At 39.0% G+C, this 13,945-nt stretch overlaps 1 protein-coding gene across 1 annotated transcript in view; it reads left to right on the top strand.

Annotated features, from left to right (window-relative positions):
- QSER1 (glutamine and serine rich 1) overlaps positions 1–13,945 on the top strand; it is a 41,231-nt gene that overhangs the window by 1,980 nt on the left and 25,306 nt on the right. The gene's annotated exons all lie outside the window — the stretch shown is intronic.

Raw genomic sequence — 13,945 nt, 5'->3', positions numbered from 1 at the left:
TTAATAGCTGCTGTATTAATGCGGCCTTAAATGTACATTTTGGGAATTCTTTAGAAGAAATGGCAGGGAGAAAAATCCCAAGACTGGTACCATGCAGAAGCTCATGAAATCACTGCCTGCTGCCTATACCAATCAAATTAGTATTACTGCATCCCTGTATGATATGGCAATATTTATACTATGCTGCAGGAAACAATGTGGAGAAAACTTTGTTTAAGTTCTTCGAAGTTTCATCTCCAGGTTCTGTACATGGTGACAAATGATGCATTTAAAATGCATTGGCTGAAACATTGAAACTTTTTTCTTTAAACTGTACCAAGAGCAAGGAAACTACTATGAATCATATTTTGTGCTTGAAATTTTTCTGAACTGGCTTCTTTGGGTTCATGTCATTTTAATAAGAATTAAGATACCCTGTCCTTGGCCAGATTTAAAAATTTGAACCGTGTTGAACACAGTGATAAGTAGAGTCTGGGCTTCAGGTGCTTGTGGTTTCCTTTATTGCTGATAGCACTTGTTTTTGTATGGGTGGAGTTGCTGAGGAATTGGGATGGAAGAGTCATTCCTGTCACTGCCAAGGCTTGCACCAGCCTGGAAGGAAATTGTGAAGGTATAGATGTATTGTAAAGGAATATGCTGTCCATGCCCTCGACTTGTGTTACAGATCACATCACATTTTTCAAAGTGGTGTTACTGATTGTGCTTGACAGGTAGTCATCTTAACAGCTGAAACTGCATTAGCCTGATGTTAAATTAAAAAATGTGTGTCATGTTCCTCTGGTACTTGCTTGAAAAGAATTCAGCCTTTAGGTGATAGAGATGACAATATTTCATTCAAATTTCATAGTTATGCTCTTGCAGGCTGTGTCGTGGCAGGTTATGTTCCCTTTGTGTGGAGAGCCATGTTCACAGTCTCAGCTCATCAAAATGATTTCTCCTCCCTGCAAGCATTGCTCCCGTCTTCCTGCGCTTCACTTCAGCCATCTGGTTTTTATCCTGCTTCTTATTTCTTGCAGGCACTGTTTTGTCTGTGCAATGGCACTATTCTTATCAACTAAAAGGAAATGTGTGGTAAAGTGTTACAAGGACATTTCTACCGGGCCTGCTGTGACATAACTGTTCCCATGGAATAGGGGATGGTGAATTGGGATGGAAGCTGATGGAAATCACTGGGATCACTGAGCAGGGACCATTCCTGCTGGGGAGCACATTGGGACAGTGCAGCCATAGCAGGGGCTGAGGGGGTGCTTCTGTCCTCCATATCCCTGACCCCCAGACCCCTTACACAGCCTGTCAGCAGCTTGAAGGAGTTTCTGGTGCTTCTAGGAGTGCACTGCCACTTTTGGCCTTTTACTGTAGCTGTCAGAAAACCCTACCTTTGTGCTTAAACCCTGTTTTTGCCAAAAGCTGTTGAATAGCAGATGAGGTGTGTCACGCTTACTTGCTGCTTGCTCAGGAATTATTGAGTATTCAGAACACAGGTGATGTGTAATAGTGTGAGAAACTGTTGTAATTGCTTGGAAAGAGACATGGAGACACATGATAATGGATGAGTTTCTCTGACTTGGGGGTACTCCTAGGGTTTCATTTAGAAAAGGCTTTTTACTAGTGGAAAGATCTCACTGTTCTTGTTCTGTTTTTACCACAGCTCTGAAACTCAAATCTGCTACATGTGATTAAGAGTCAGTCTTTTTGGTTTAAATGTTATGGTGATTGCCGTGGTCTCTGATGTTCCTTTATGCCTGGTAGTGTGTATCCATCTCTGTCCTACCCAAGCATATGGGGTTTTGTGTAATTTAGTTCTAAATGGTTCTTTACAACAGATAGCACTGACATTATGTAAGAGTGGCCTATAACAGCTAATCTCAAATAAAGAGTTAGTTACTGTGCTAGTTCATTTGCAAAGTTACATAAATGGGAGACTTATACTTTTATGATAAATGGTTATGATGGGTTTTAAACTCATTTTTGCATAGCTGTCAAACTAATGCTTATTGTAACAGCTGTATGATAATTGTGTTTTAGTTAAGGCTCAATTTTAAATTCTAATGGGTTTTTGCATAGCTATAGGAACTCTGTAAGTGCAGAGTATTTTAGAAAATCAGAGAACATTTTCTTTCATTAAATGAAATTGTTCTGAGAGGTGAAACCAATGTTTGTTGTTAAACACATTCTACAAAAAGTTCCCTATGGCGTAGTGTTTCAAGTGTTGAAAGGAAAGTTCATAATCTGAGAATATACTTAGAATTTTTGGCACAGAAATATTAAATAATTTTTACAAGCACATAGAAAGATAGGTCACTTTTAAAATCTTATCAAATTTTCTGTCATTATTTATATCTGAAATGTTTATACATGCAAAATAAACATAGGTAGTCCATGGTATAGCACAGATACCTTACAGGGACTTGCTGTCTTTTTCTTTGTTGTCTTTTTCTTCTTTTGCACCTGCATTCAGCACACACTGAAGTCACAGCCGTGGGCAGGTCAAAGGTTGACTGAACAGAGGCTGAATGCGTTCTTGCTCTGTGTCCCATAGCTTTTCCCTGGTGCAGATGTGTGGTCATCTTGCAAAATCTTTGCTGAAGTTTCAAAATGAGCCAGCCAGGCTTGTTTGGATTTAGATGCTGCTTACCTGTGTGAGATTTAATGCCAGCTTTACCTGAAAGATCTCAAGCAGCATGTGTCATTCTGCTGCAGTGAGAAATGATGATAAAGAACTACCTGCAGAAGTAATGAGCTGAGACTTCGTCTGAGGGTGCAGTTACCTGAGAAGGCTGAGCTGGCTGCTCAGGCTCACTGCTGCTGAAAGGGGCTCCCTTCCTCTTCCCTTGTCTTGGTTTGGTGTTTGTGCAACTGCACAGGGAGCTGGTCTCATTTGTTAATCCATGAGAAAACTCTCCTGGCCAAAACAGTGATCGGCTTGAGCTGATGTCTGTGCTGGTGAACCTGTGCTGTCAGGCTGGAAGCCAGAGGGACACCTGGGGACGAGCAGGGAGCAGAGCTGCAAGGAGTGAGCTGTGTGAATCCCTTGAGAGGATGAAAGGAGTGAGGACAGAGCTGTAGGGAGTGAGCTGTGTGGCCTTGGCAGGGATTCTTCCCAGTGGTTCTGGACAGGGTTTAGATGGGTTCAGTCTTGCCGTGTCACTGTCTTCGATGAACATCCCACACAAATTGTGCTGCTTGCTTCCCTGCCAGCAGCACTTGGTGTCTGTTAGCTGGGTGCCAGATCTGTCTTGAGATCACCTCCAATGATATTTCAGATGTGAGCCCTTCCCTTGGAGCCAACATCCTCAGCATACATTGTTCTGCAAGAAATGGAGGTTGCATTCCACCACCTATGCAAAAAGTGTTTCAGTCCCACGTGTGTATTTTGCCTTTCATCCTGTTAACTTCAATCATAGCTGTGTTTGCCTTATACCAACAGAGAGCAACCTTTTCACCTTGTTTCTTCTGTACTTTTGCCCACCTTTTATTTTTTTCTTGGAGTTGCTGCTGACTCTGGCATAATGCTGTCATAGGAAGGAGGCTGTTTTTAGAAAAAATCTTTGTTCCTGTCAGGAAAAAAGCACCTATGCCTGAACTATATTAATTCTAAACAATACTAGGGCTCTTATAGAGTGGGTGTATTTTGCATGGACATCTTCGTTGTATTTTGTCAAAGCTTTCACAAATTTGCATGTCAGGAGGTTACTTTGCATGGTGAGTGCCTGTTCCTACATTAAACAAACAAAGAAAAGACAAACCAAAACAAAAACCAGTCAAAAGGCAGTACATTAATAGTTTCACTTCAGACTTTCCTTAGCTGCCTTAACTATGACAAAAATAACTTGGAGCAGCATGCAGCGTTGAGCCTTTCCAGCACAGCATTTCTTGCTGTACCATGCAAGTGGCAGAGAAAAGAAAATTCTTTGAATTTTTAAGCAAAGATAAATGCTTTCAGAGAGGACAGAGTACATGGTTATTAAGTACTGGATTTACTTGTCTCACTGGGCAGATTTCATAGGTTTTGGGTTTACTTCTGCTTGCTATTCTGTCATTGTTACGTAGCTTCTTTTGTTTCATTGCCCTGGACAGACCTGGGGCTAAGTGGACACTTAGATTCATTAGAGCCTCCTCAGAACCTCTCTGATGATGGGCTACAAAAAGGGGCAAGGAGCTCTTATTCCTGGGTTCCTGCACACTTGAAAGTTTCTTATTCCAAAACAGTTCAGCAAGAACCTACATATGTTTAGACAAGCTTTTACTTTCCCATATTGCTTTTCTTGTTTTTCATCTCCCTTCTACATGCCTACCTGCATTGCTTGCTTAGGACTTGGAAAAGTGCATCCAATTATTCTCAGCAGGAAGAAAGCACCCTTAGGCATCCTTATCTTAGAGTAATAGTGTTTACACAGCAGGATACTAAGGAGCATTTATTCCTTAATAATCCTGCAGGAGTTATACTTGGGGCAGTCATACAGCTAGATTTCACTGGAGATTTCCCTCCTTTTTCAGCTGAGAAGAGTTGGAGGGCTCCAGCCCTTCGTCTGGCATTCCAGATGTTTGGCAAGCTGTTCTGAGAGCTTTTGGTCATCCAGAACGTGCCAGACAAAGGGTCACACCATGGGCCGTGCTGAATGTACCAGCCTGTGCTGCACCTTCCACGCTGCCCTTTTTCCTGACCAGGAAATCCCTCTCAGAAATATGGCAGCTTGGTGTTTCACACCACATCCTGTTTACTTTCTCTCGTCTTCGTGTCAAAAATTCCAGTGCTAGACAGCGAATAATCCTTCAATCCCGATGCTCGTCCGATTTCATTATGTTCTGCCGAGTCTGCCAAGAACAGGATTTCTAATAAGTTTTTCTTGAATCTGAACATTAGTTCATTTGCTGTGCAAAGAGTGATTGTAGAAAGCCAACTCCTCCCTACTCTGAGCACAGCCATGTGTTAACCACCTTCAGCTGCTGGCACTGGTGAGCTGGAGTTTGCTGATAGTCAGCACCACTGGAGAGAGATGGGATTTTCATCTTTTCCCGTTAAAAAACTCACTTTTGTTATTTTTTTTAAGAGAATACAGTTTTTTTCACCAATTAAAGCATTTTTTAAGTTCATATGTGTCTGCTGTTTTGATCTGGATTAATACTTGGTTTTCTTTAGACATGGTCATCATGAAAGCTAAAATCAGTATCGGGGCATATTCAAGGAATTTGTTTAATATAGTGTAGTTTTTCCTGTCTCAGAGTAAATGCCATGTAGCTGTGATTGTATTTCTACAGTTTTGAACAATGCACATTTTCTGGTTGAAGCATTCACAAGCAACTGGGTTCATCTGGTGTTTTCAGCTGAATAGTGACTTGTGACAAATGAAATGATAGCCAGGGTCCACTTTGCAAGGTTAAAAATGGAAATTTAAACCTGTTTTAGGATGAGAAAAGCACTTGTGAAGAGGTATGAGCTAAATTCAAGAGCTATGCTAATTTTCCTTATAAACTTGGTTAATAACACCCTGTGGTGCTTTCTTTAATGTAAAGGACTCTTTGCTGCTGTGTTTTATGATGAACTGTGTTGTTAATATGTTAGATCTTTCCTGGGCACACCTCCTAAATTGGGATGGCAGTGGTGTTAGTCATAGGGATACCTCTTGTTTTGAATCTAAAGGAGCTCATATGAGCTGCTTAGCCCTTGCAGTGTGTTGTGGGATGTGGAAATCACTGTGCTGGACATGTGCACGTGCTGGGAGGCTTGGAGCCCATCCAATGGCCCTCAGTTTTTGGCTGTCGGGTGGCAGGATGTGTGATCTCAGATGTGGTCACTGAGTAGGTGCCGTGGCTGTGGGCCATGAGACCACTGCTCTTCACAGGGGTGCATTTTAACGTCACAAAACCTGGAGAAACTGCCTTGTTTCAGTACTGGAGACTCGGTGGTGAGGGCTGTAAATCATTATTTAGAAATCATTATTCCTTCTGCCTGGGTTTCCCTAGACTGAAGCACAAGGTATTCCATGGGCTGTGGAACTGGAATGTGCTTCAAGGTTTGGTAATGAAAGGAGCCCACTGACAGTGTAAGATGGCTCTGTCAGTGTACAGCAGACATGTATTTGCACTTCTTTTACCTCTTTCTGTGATGAAAACCTCAGCTTCAGCATCATCCTTTCCATATAAATGGAAAATAAAGGGCTTGTTAAGAAATGGGATATCAAGTATTCCTGTAGTACCCTAAAGGTAAGGCTTGAGCTTGCCACAAAATCCAATGCTGTAATAACTGTGGGAGGATGAGGGTTGAAAAGCATTTCAATAGGTAAATGAATTGTGATTTTATTAAGGCTCTGATGTGGCTAACCCACATCTTGAGATAACGCTCTGCTGATTTTTATATTTGGAAATAAAATTTTGTTCTTCAAAGTAGTGAAATCTTTTTGTGTGTATCTCAACTGTAATAGAGGATTATGCTGTGTGTTCAGCCATTAATACTGGAATGATCTAGAGAAGAATTTTGAATATGCCCCAAGTACACTTTTGACAACAGAATAGCATCACATATCAGAGAAAGTGTTAGATTTCCATTACTGTCTGTTACAAAAATCTTTTGAAATTTTAAGTAAAACTCTATGAGAGAAGTATTTATAATTTCAAGAAATCACAGCTATTCTCTTTGTGCTGGGTAAAGCAAAAGTTCTTCCATAGAGAGAAGATAAGAAAAGAAGATAAATGTAGTGACAAACCAATCCAATGCCTCAAAAGGCAAGAAAATAAGATTGCAGATCTTAGAGTGGTGGAAGCTACATAGACCATAATGGTATTCCTGTTTCTGCAGGCACTGATAGAGTAGAAGCTGTCAGGGAAGATGTATGAATCCCCAAAACACTGCTTGGCAAACAAATGTCTTAAAATTATTTCTGACACTGCATTATAATGCAAATTGGGAGGAATGTGTTACAGTCTGTTTAAATGATACTGTCTTAATAAGGACATCAAAGTTAGTCTTGAATATTCAGAGCAGGAGAGCACTGAAAGCTCCTTTCCAGACCTTGAAATCTTAAAACATGCATCAGGAGCTCTAGACTGACATTGTAAAGTAGTTTAATTTTAGTTTCTTTTTTGTAAGCTGCAAAGTTTCTGTTTTGATTAAGTTACAAAGTTTTTTTTGTCAAAGCCAAGAGAAGTGGTTCCAAATTTACCAGTTCTGATTAAAAAAAAAAGTGTTATATGTACTGCATTTCTGCCATAAATAACCTCATAAGGAAAGCTGATTTAGGTTGCATGCATTTAAAAAATGAGATAAAGTAATTAATCCAGTCCGTTAGTAGTAACTGAAGTTGTAGTTTATAAATAGCTCATTTTTATCTGAATATTAGTTTTCAAGTATGTATTTTTGCAACAGAGTTTAACTGATTTTTTGAAAACAGAATTATATTGTCTTTGTTGTTAAGAACTCTGCAGGTTACTTAATCAGACAAGCCAGCACTTGCACTCAGGTATTGAAGTCCCAGTAAGACTATTTTGGCTTTCCTGTTTTTCATTTTTAAAAGGATCAAGCAGAAGGAGTTCAGACACATTAACATGGGAATAAAAGGGAGATGGACCTTTTGTGTCATAAAAACTCTTTATTCCCTTAAGATGTGATATATATTCAGGTGAAGAATCACAGCAACAGCGTGAACTTTTGCTTATTGAGGCAGTTCCCTGCATGTAATTTTCTGCCTCAAAATCTATTTCTCAGAAGCTCCTTATCTCTACTCCTAGAAAGTGAGGAAGTAATGAGAGTTTCCTCTCACAAGTACCTCCAGGCAATCCTTGGCCCACATTGTGGCATGCTCTTGGTGGCTCTGCCTTTGAATTGAAGGGAGAAATTAACATTATAGCTTCATTTGTAATGAAAGAGTGGAGGGTGATTGCCTTTGGTGTGTTAGGATGGGAAAAGTTCTACGCTGGGTATGTAGTGTGTAATTGCATTGAAAGGGAGAATGTGACATAACCAACAGACAGTGGAGCTTGTCAGTAAAATGCTGCTCCTCTGTGGTTTACTGACTTACCTCAGTACTGGAGTCTGAGTCTGTGTTTTCCATCTCTCCAAATGTCATCTATCTTGAAGAATAATGTTAATAATACTTAAAAATATTGATAGCTATTTTTTTCTTGCTATAATAGGAGAACAGACTGGGCAAATGCTAAAGATGTATGCTGTTCTTAAAAGAATACATTATGGACCTTGAAGTATTAGTTTAAGAGATTATTTTCTTTTGATTTTTAAGCAGTGAGCTTTATTTTTTCAAGTAGCATTTTTTTTTCTTTTTTTTTTTTTATAGTGCGGGGCAAACATATCTGCGTGCAGATGATCTCTATGTTTTTAAATGCAGCTGCAAAAAAATTCCACCCCATTTCCTTCTCCACGCCTTCACTCTCAGATCTAGGTTTAAAGGCACAAAACTGATTTCTAGGCTAAACAAACAAATGGGGGGATACAATTCAGCATCATGAAGTCACCCCAGGACACATGAACGCTGCAACTGTTCTGGATTGTTAAATATTCTTTCTCTTTGTGCAAATATGATGTTAAGGTTTGTCTTGTCTTGTACAGTCTAATGAGAGGATCAAGGGAATTAGATGCAGGGAGTAGGCTGGTTTCCTATTTTTCTTGAACCTGCCAACATTTTCAGGCTTCAACCCAAATTTGTGCTTGCACTGTCTTCCCCCTCCCTCCAGTATGTCTGTGGCTGGGAAATAGAAATGAAAAATCACATATGTATACATTTAAAAAATATTTTGCACTGAAATGAATTTCTGGGCTGAGAAGGCATTTGTTTTCCATTGGAATGAATTATTGAAACATTCTCAATTTCTGTTTTCTGTTGTTTTTAAGGGCTTTCTGTGCTTTTAAACTTCCATAAATGTGTTGGACAGGAGTGACTTGCTGTTACTAATGGTATTGAGCTCATTTAAGTAGCAACTTTCTTCCTGGGCAACTCCCTCCTCTGCTTCTTAGGGTCATGGCTTTTTAAAATACAAGATTAAACCTATTTCTGGATTGAAGTAATCTACCTGTAACCTTGCTTTTAAATTTTAATTTTATTCTGAGCTGCAGATAACCCCTGGGTGCTGAATTACATTCTAGTTTGACTGTAGCAAAGAAGGAACTCTTGCTGTTACAATGAGCAGCTGAAGGGCCATCTACCCTCCATTTCATCTCTATTGAATTCAAGTGAAGTTTTCAAGTAATGCTCCTCCATTCTTTCTCCAGGAGGTGTCTGAGTAAAGGCAAAATAACAAAGTTAAGTATTTAAGGAAAGTAAGAAACGTTGTATCTAATATTAAAGCAATCCTAACTATGTACTTGCCAGCAAGTAATACAACCTGGAATTGCATTTTACATGTCTAAAATCAAATACAGTGGACAAAAAGAGATGTAAGCTGCGTGTCAGTTTCTATATACTATATTTTGGATGACATTTTTAATATTTAGAAGTGCATTTGTCAGTTTTATGGCTTTGCTTTCTGTCTCTGAGTGGAATTTGCTATGGCCCAGCTGAGTAGCTGGTTGGAGAGAGACTCCTTCGCCAAGTGTCTGAGCTTTGGGATAGAGAGGGAAACTGGAGTGCTATTTCCCCTGTTTCACATATATCTCTAGTGAGATAAAATGCAAAGTGTGATTCTAAAGGTATTTTCTTGCCAGTAGAGGCTATCACTGCTCTTTTTAATCTCCTTTGTGGTGATTTAATTAGAAGGGGGCTGTGCCCAGCCATCTTCTCACAGGAGCTCTTGTTTTCAGCAAGGCAGGACGGGCAGACAAAAATGAGATCAAATTTCCTGCTCTGCCTCAAATCTGATGCCTTGTGTGCATGCTGGGTTGTTGGCTTTTGTTGTTGGGGCTTGGTTGTTTTGGTCTCAGACTTGTCAGCCTCAGTTTTGGGGCACAGAGTTCCCTTTGCAGGGTGCTGGGAGCACCTCTGGGATCTCCTGGAGCCAGGAGTTCCCTGTGCACCCACTTGTTCTTGTAGGTGTCCAGGTTCACTTGGAGCACAGCCTGCACCATTTGAGTGCTTTGGAAGTGCTCTGGGATTTAATCTGGGGGTTTCTGGAGCAATTTTCCTTTAAGTGAGAGGCAGGAGTTACAAGTGCCCAAGAATAAAGGGGTTGCACCTTGAAAAGTTCTGGTCTGCTTTCCATGTCAGCATTGTGAGTTTCCCTAGTACTTGAATAATTGTTGTTACAAAATTAAACATAACCCAAACAACCCACCCCAGAAAACACCAAATGCAAAATAATCAGTCAAAACCCTTAAAAATTGCTACGCTGTAATGGGGACGTACCTAGAAAATAAAGTAGAAAGAAGAAAGAATTTACTTAATACTTAGTAAAAGGAGTATAATTTCGTGGAAAGGAGACAAAGATACTTATGTAAAGTGCTTGTTTTCTGTTTCTGTGTTTTATTCTGTATGGATGCCTCAGGGAGCAAGGTTATTTGAAGAAAGTAAAAGAAATAGAAAGTAAAAGAAATAAAAATACTTACTTGTATGTCCAGTGTTTATTGCAGCTAAATTTTGCTTCCACATAAAAATGATACTTCCATGTAAAAATGATACTTCTGTCTGAGTTGGAAGGTGGGAAATGCATCCCTCACTTGTGTGAAGCATAAATTTGATAATTGTCTTGGCAAGTGAGGAGGGTGGTGAGTGCAATGGGACTCGATAACCTTTTGCAGATGGAGACCTGAATTTGTATGAAACTATTGGATTGAAGAATGCTTTGAAAATAAATGATCGTGAGAGTAGCAATGCAAACACATGTGTCCCTTCCTGACAGATTTAATCTGGGCTAACAAAAAGGAATTGTAAATCAAGGTTGAGGTATTTTAGTAACAATGAAGTGCAATGACTGTTTTCTTCCAGAAATTTTACTGGAGAAGTAAAAATCTTCTATTAGCCCAGCTGATGTACCTGGAAAAAAAAAAACAGATTAATACTTGAGTCATTTCACTTCCATTGTCATACTCATTTTTTGATTGCATTATTACAGCAATGACAAATCATGATAACTCTTTGAAGGGTATCTCTTACATTTAATTTTAGAGTAATATTTATATATATTTATCTTATATAAATCACTCCATTGTGCAGTTCACTATGACAGTGGAAGTGGGAAATCACTGTGAAAATCAGTGATAAGGGCCAAGTGCTTTTGGAGCAGTGCATACATAACAAAGTACCAAGTAATGTGAATGTTTTTCTTCAGTAACTTATCTGACATTTCAGTACAAGTGGGAACTTGCACAATTGTAACAAACTTCCAAACAAGAGCGTGCAGAGCTTGGTGGCCATAAGGGTGTTTGCCATGCTGGACGTATTTCTGATATGAGAATTACATGCTGTGTAAATTCATCTGTTTAAAAATTAAATTTTATAAAAAGAAACCTTAAGGCAGTAATCCTCAGGTTGCCGTGCTTGTTTAGGATAAGCTTATGTAAACTGAAGGCATATATGCAAGGCTTTTTGAGATAAGGATCTACATTCCAGCAAGCAGTAATTATACAATAAACAATTAACTGTTCAAATAAATGCAATGTTTTCTATTGAAAGACAGATTCATTTTTGAGGTTGCGGTTGCATTAGCTATGAGCTGGGAGTTTGGATTTTAAAAAAGCACCATCATATACTTCGAGTGTTCTAAGGTGCCCAGCATTACTAGAATTTTGAGGTTCTAGTAATTAACAATGTTTCTGAGTGCTGAAGTCTAGGTGTTATTTTGTATCCCAGTGCTAATTCTAGCACCCTCCTTGTTACAAAGTCTTTGTCCCAGTTTGTTTTACAAGTTACTTTTATCTCCCAGAGGATGCTGGCTTGTGTGTTACGCTGTCTTGTGGTATTTGTGTGCACTGTACCTGCCCTTTACAAAAAAAAGGTGTTTATTGTGGAGGAGTGAAGAGAGGGGAAATTAATCACAATCTTCACCGAACAACCAGAATAAATATAAATTTAAAATAAAACAGACAAACAACAAAAACCCAAACAAACAAAAAAACCCTCACAACAAATTTTTAAATTTTCAGGTGCTAATTAAAGTTCATCCACTTTTTGCTGATGACCTTTTACAATTAAAGAGGAGGAATGAGGTGATAATTCTTGATATACTGTACTGGGTTTAGGGTCTCTGGAAGAGTTTTTGCTGCCAAGTGTAGCCCCAGTTGCATGGAACACCCCAGGGCACCTCTCACCTGAAAATACAGAATGGGAAAAGGAAGCTGTGCTGCTGTAGGACTGTAGAGTTTGCCTTTAAAACGTGTATGAAAGAGAAGTCAGCACCACATACTTTTATATAGGTAAAAGCTTTAAGTAAACTTGCAAGAAAACTTAAATACAACTTGTTGCTGTTGCAAGAAAGTTTCCACAAGCTCAGCATTTTTGAGTTTGCAAACAGTGCATGGGCTGCCATGCTTCAGTTTAGAAACTTTTCTCATGTAGTGTTTTTTTATTTATTAAAAACCTGAAGAAAGCGTCATGTCTCTGAACTTCTATGTTTGGGGTTTTTTTTCCCCAGCTATGAAGTGTATTCAAAAACCCCAAACCACCTAAACTTTAATATTTTTCTTGTGAAAATACTTGTGCTTCAATTGGCTTTATTACTTGCATGATGTTTTATGTGCAGAACACTGTTGCAATTTTTTTTCTTTTTTTTTTTCTTTCTTCTTTTTTTTTTTTTTTTTTTTTTTTTTTTTTTTTTTTTTTTTTGGTCTGGAAATAATAGAAATTCTTTAATGCTATAAATAAAAAAATGACCTACAGTGTCATGCAATCATGTCTGCCAGTTGTCCATAGCAGTGATGCAAATAGTTAGATTTCAGTCAGCATGTAATAGAAATCAGTTGCTGATGCACAGTGTTGAACTGCACAAAGATCTGTCCTCTACAGCATAAGCACAGGGATCTGCTGACTCTGAATTTAGGTTTGGCAATTCTCTAAATTGCAATTATTGCTGTGAAAGGTGTTAAAGTGCTAACCTATGAGCACAACTGAGAAAAGCAGTAGCTGAGGTTCTTTGTTTTTTCAAAGGATTTTGGTTCATTCTTTAGGCTTGTGCTGCAGCCTGGCATGCTGACTGTAGAGCATTGCTGAAGTGGAAAATACATCCCCTGATAGTGCATCTCAGGCAGGAAAGTGCATCTCTTAATGAAAATGAAGCAAACCCAGCAATGTTGCCAGTTTTTATATTATTTGGTGTCTTCTATTAAAGTTTCCCATGATGTCATGATTCCTGGCACAGAGAGTTTAATTTTTCCTGATGTAGAGTGCCTGCCCCTCATCCCTGGGGATGAAAGATAAGGGAAGTCTCCCTTAGAGCAGGCAGCAGGGAGGGCTGTGGGTTTCCTTGTTTGGGTTGTTTTGGCATTTGTTTACACTTGAATTTTGAAATTAAAGCAGTCTCACATGTGCACTGGAGTAAGTAGCTACTACCTATACTAAACTTAGTGTCCAGAAGCAAGAAAAGAAGCAGGTGAATGGTTACTTGGTCATGCTGGCCTTCATTTTCTTCCATTTGACAGGTGGTATGCAGAGCTGAGTCTGGGGAAGCTTGACAGTGTTGGGATTTTGTTTTGCTTCCCCTTCTGTTTTCTGCTTTTTAAACTGGAAAGCAAGCTAAGGTTGCTTGGTGTTTAGATTGCATTTATTTCTTTTCTGCATTATTGGTTTTGCATGGACCCAGACAATGTGTATTTTATGTGTGCTTCCATTAAGCCTGATTGAAGCATCATGTTTATTTAAGTGACTCACTTAAAAGTGTTAAACAAAAGCTGTGAATCATTAACTTGCATTTAATGCTAGGAGATCTGAAGATGGATTTGTCACTTGGTAGTGCTTTCACTGTCAGTTTTATTAAATTGTACCAAAAATACCAAAATCTTTTTAAAAACTATTGCTCCTACAGCTTCCTAGTCATTTCAGCCTTTTAATTAAATGATGTCCTGTAAGTT

This window comes from Vidua macroura, chromosome 6 (genome assembly GCF_024509145.1).
Source record: "Vidua macroura isolate BioBank_ID:100142 chromosome 6, ASM2450914v1, whole genome shotgun sequence".
Lineage (NCBI taxonomy): Eukaryota > Metazoa > Chordata > Aves > Passeriformes > Viduidae > Vidua > Vidua macroura.
This window is presented reverse-complemented; position numbering and strand designations above follow the sequence as displayed.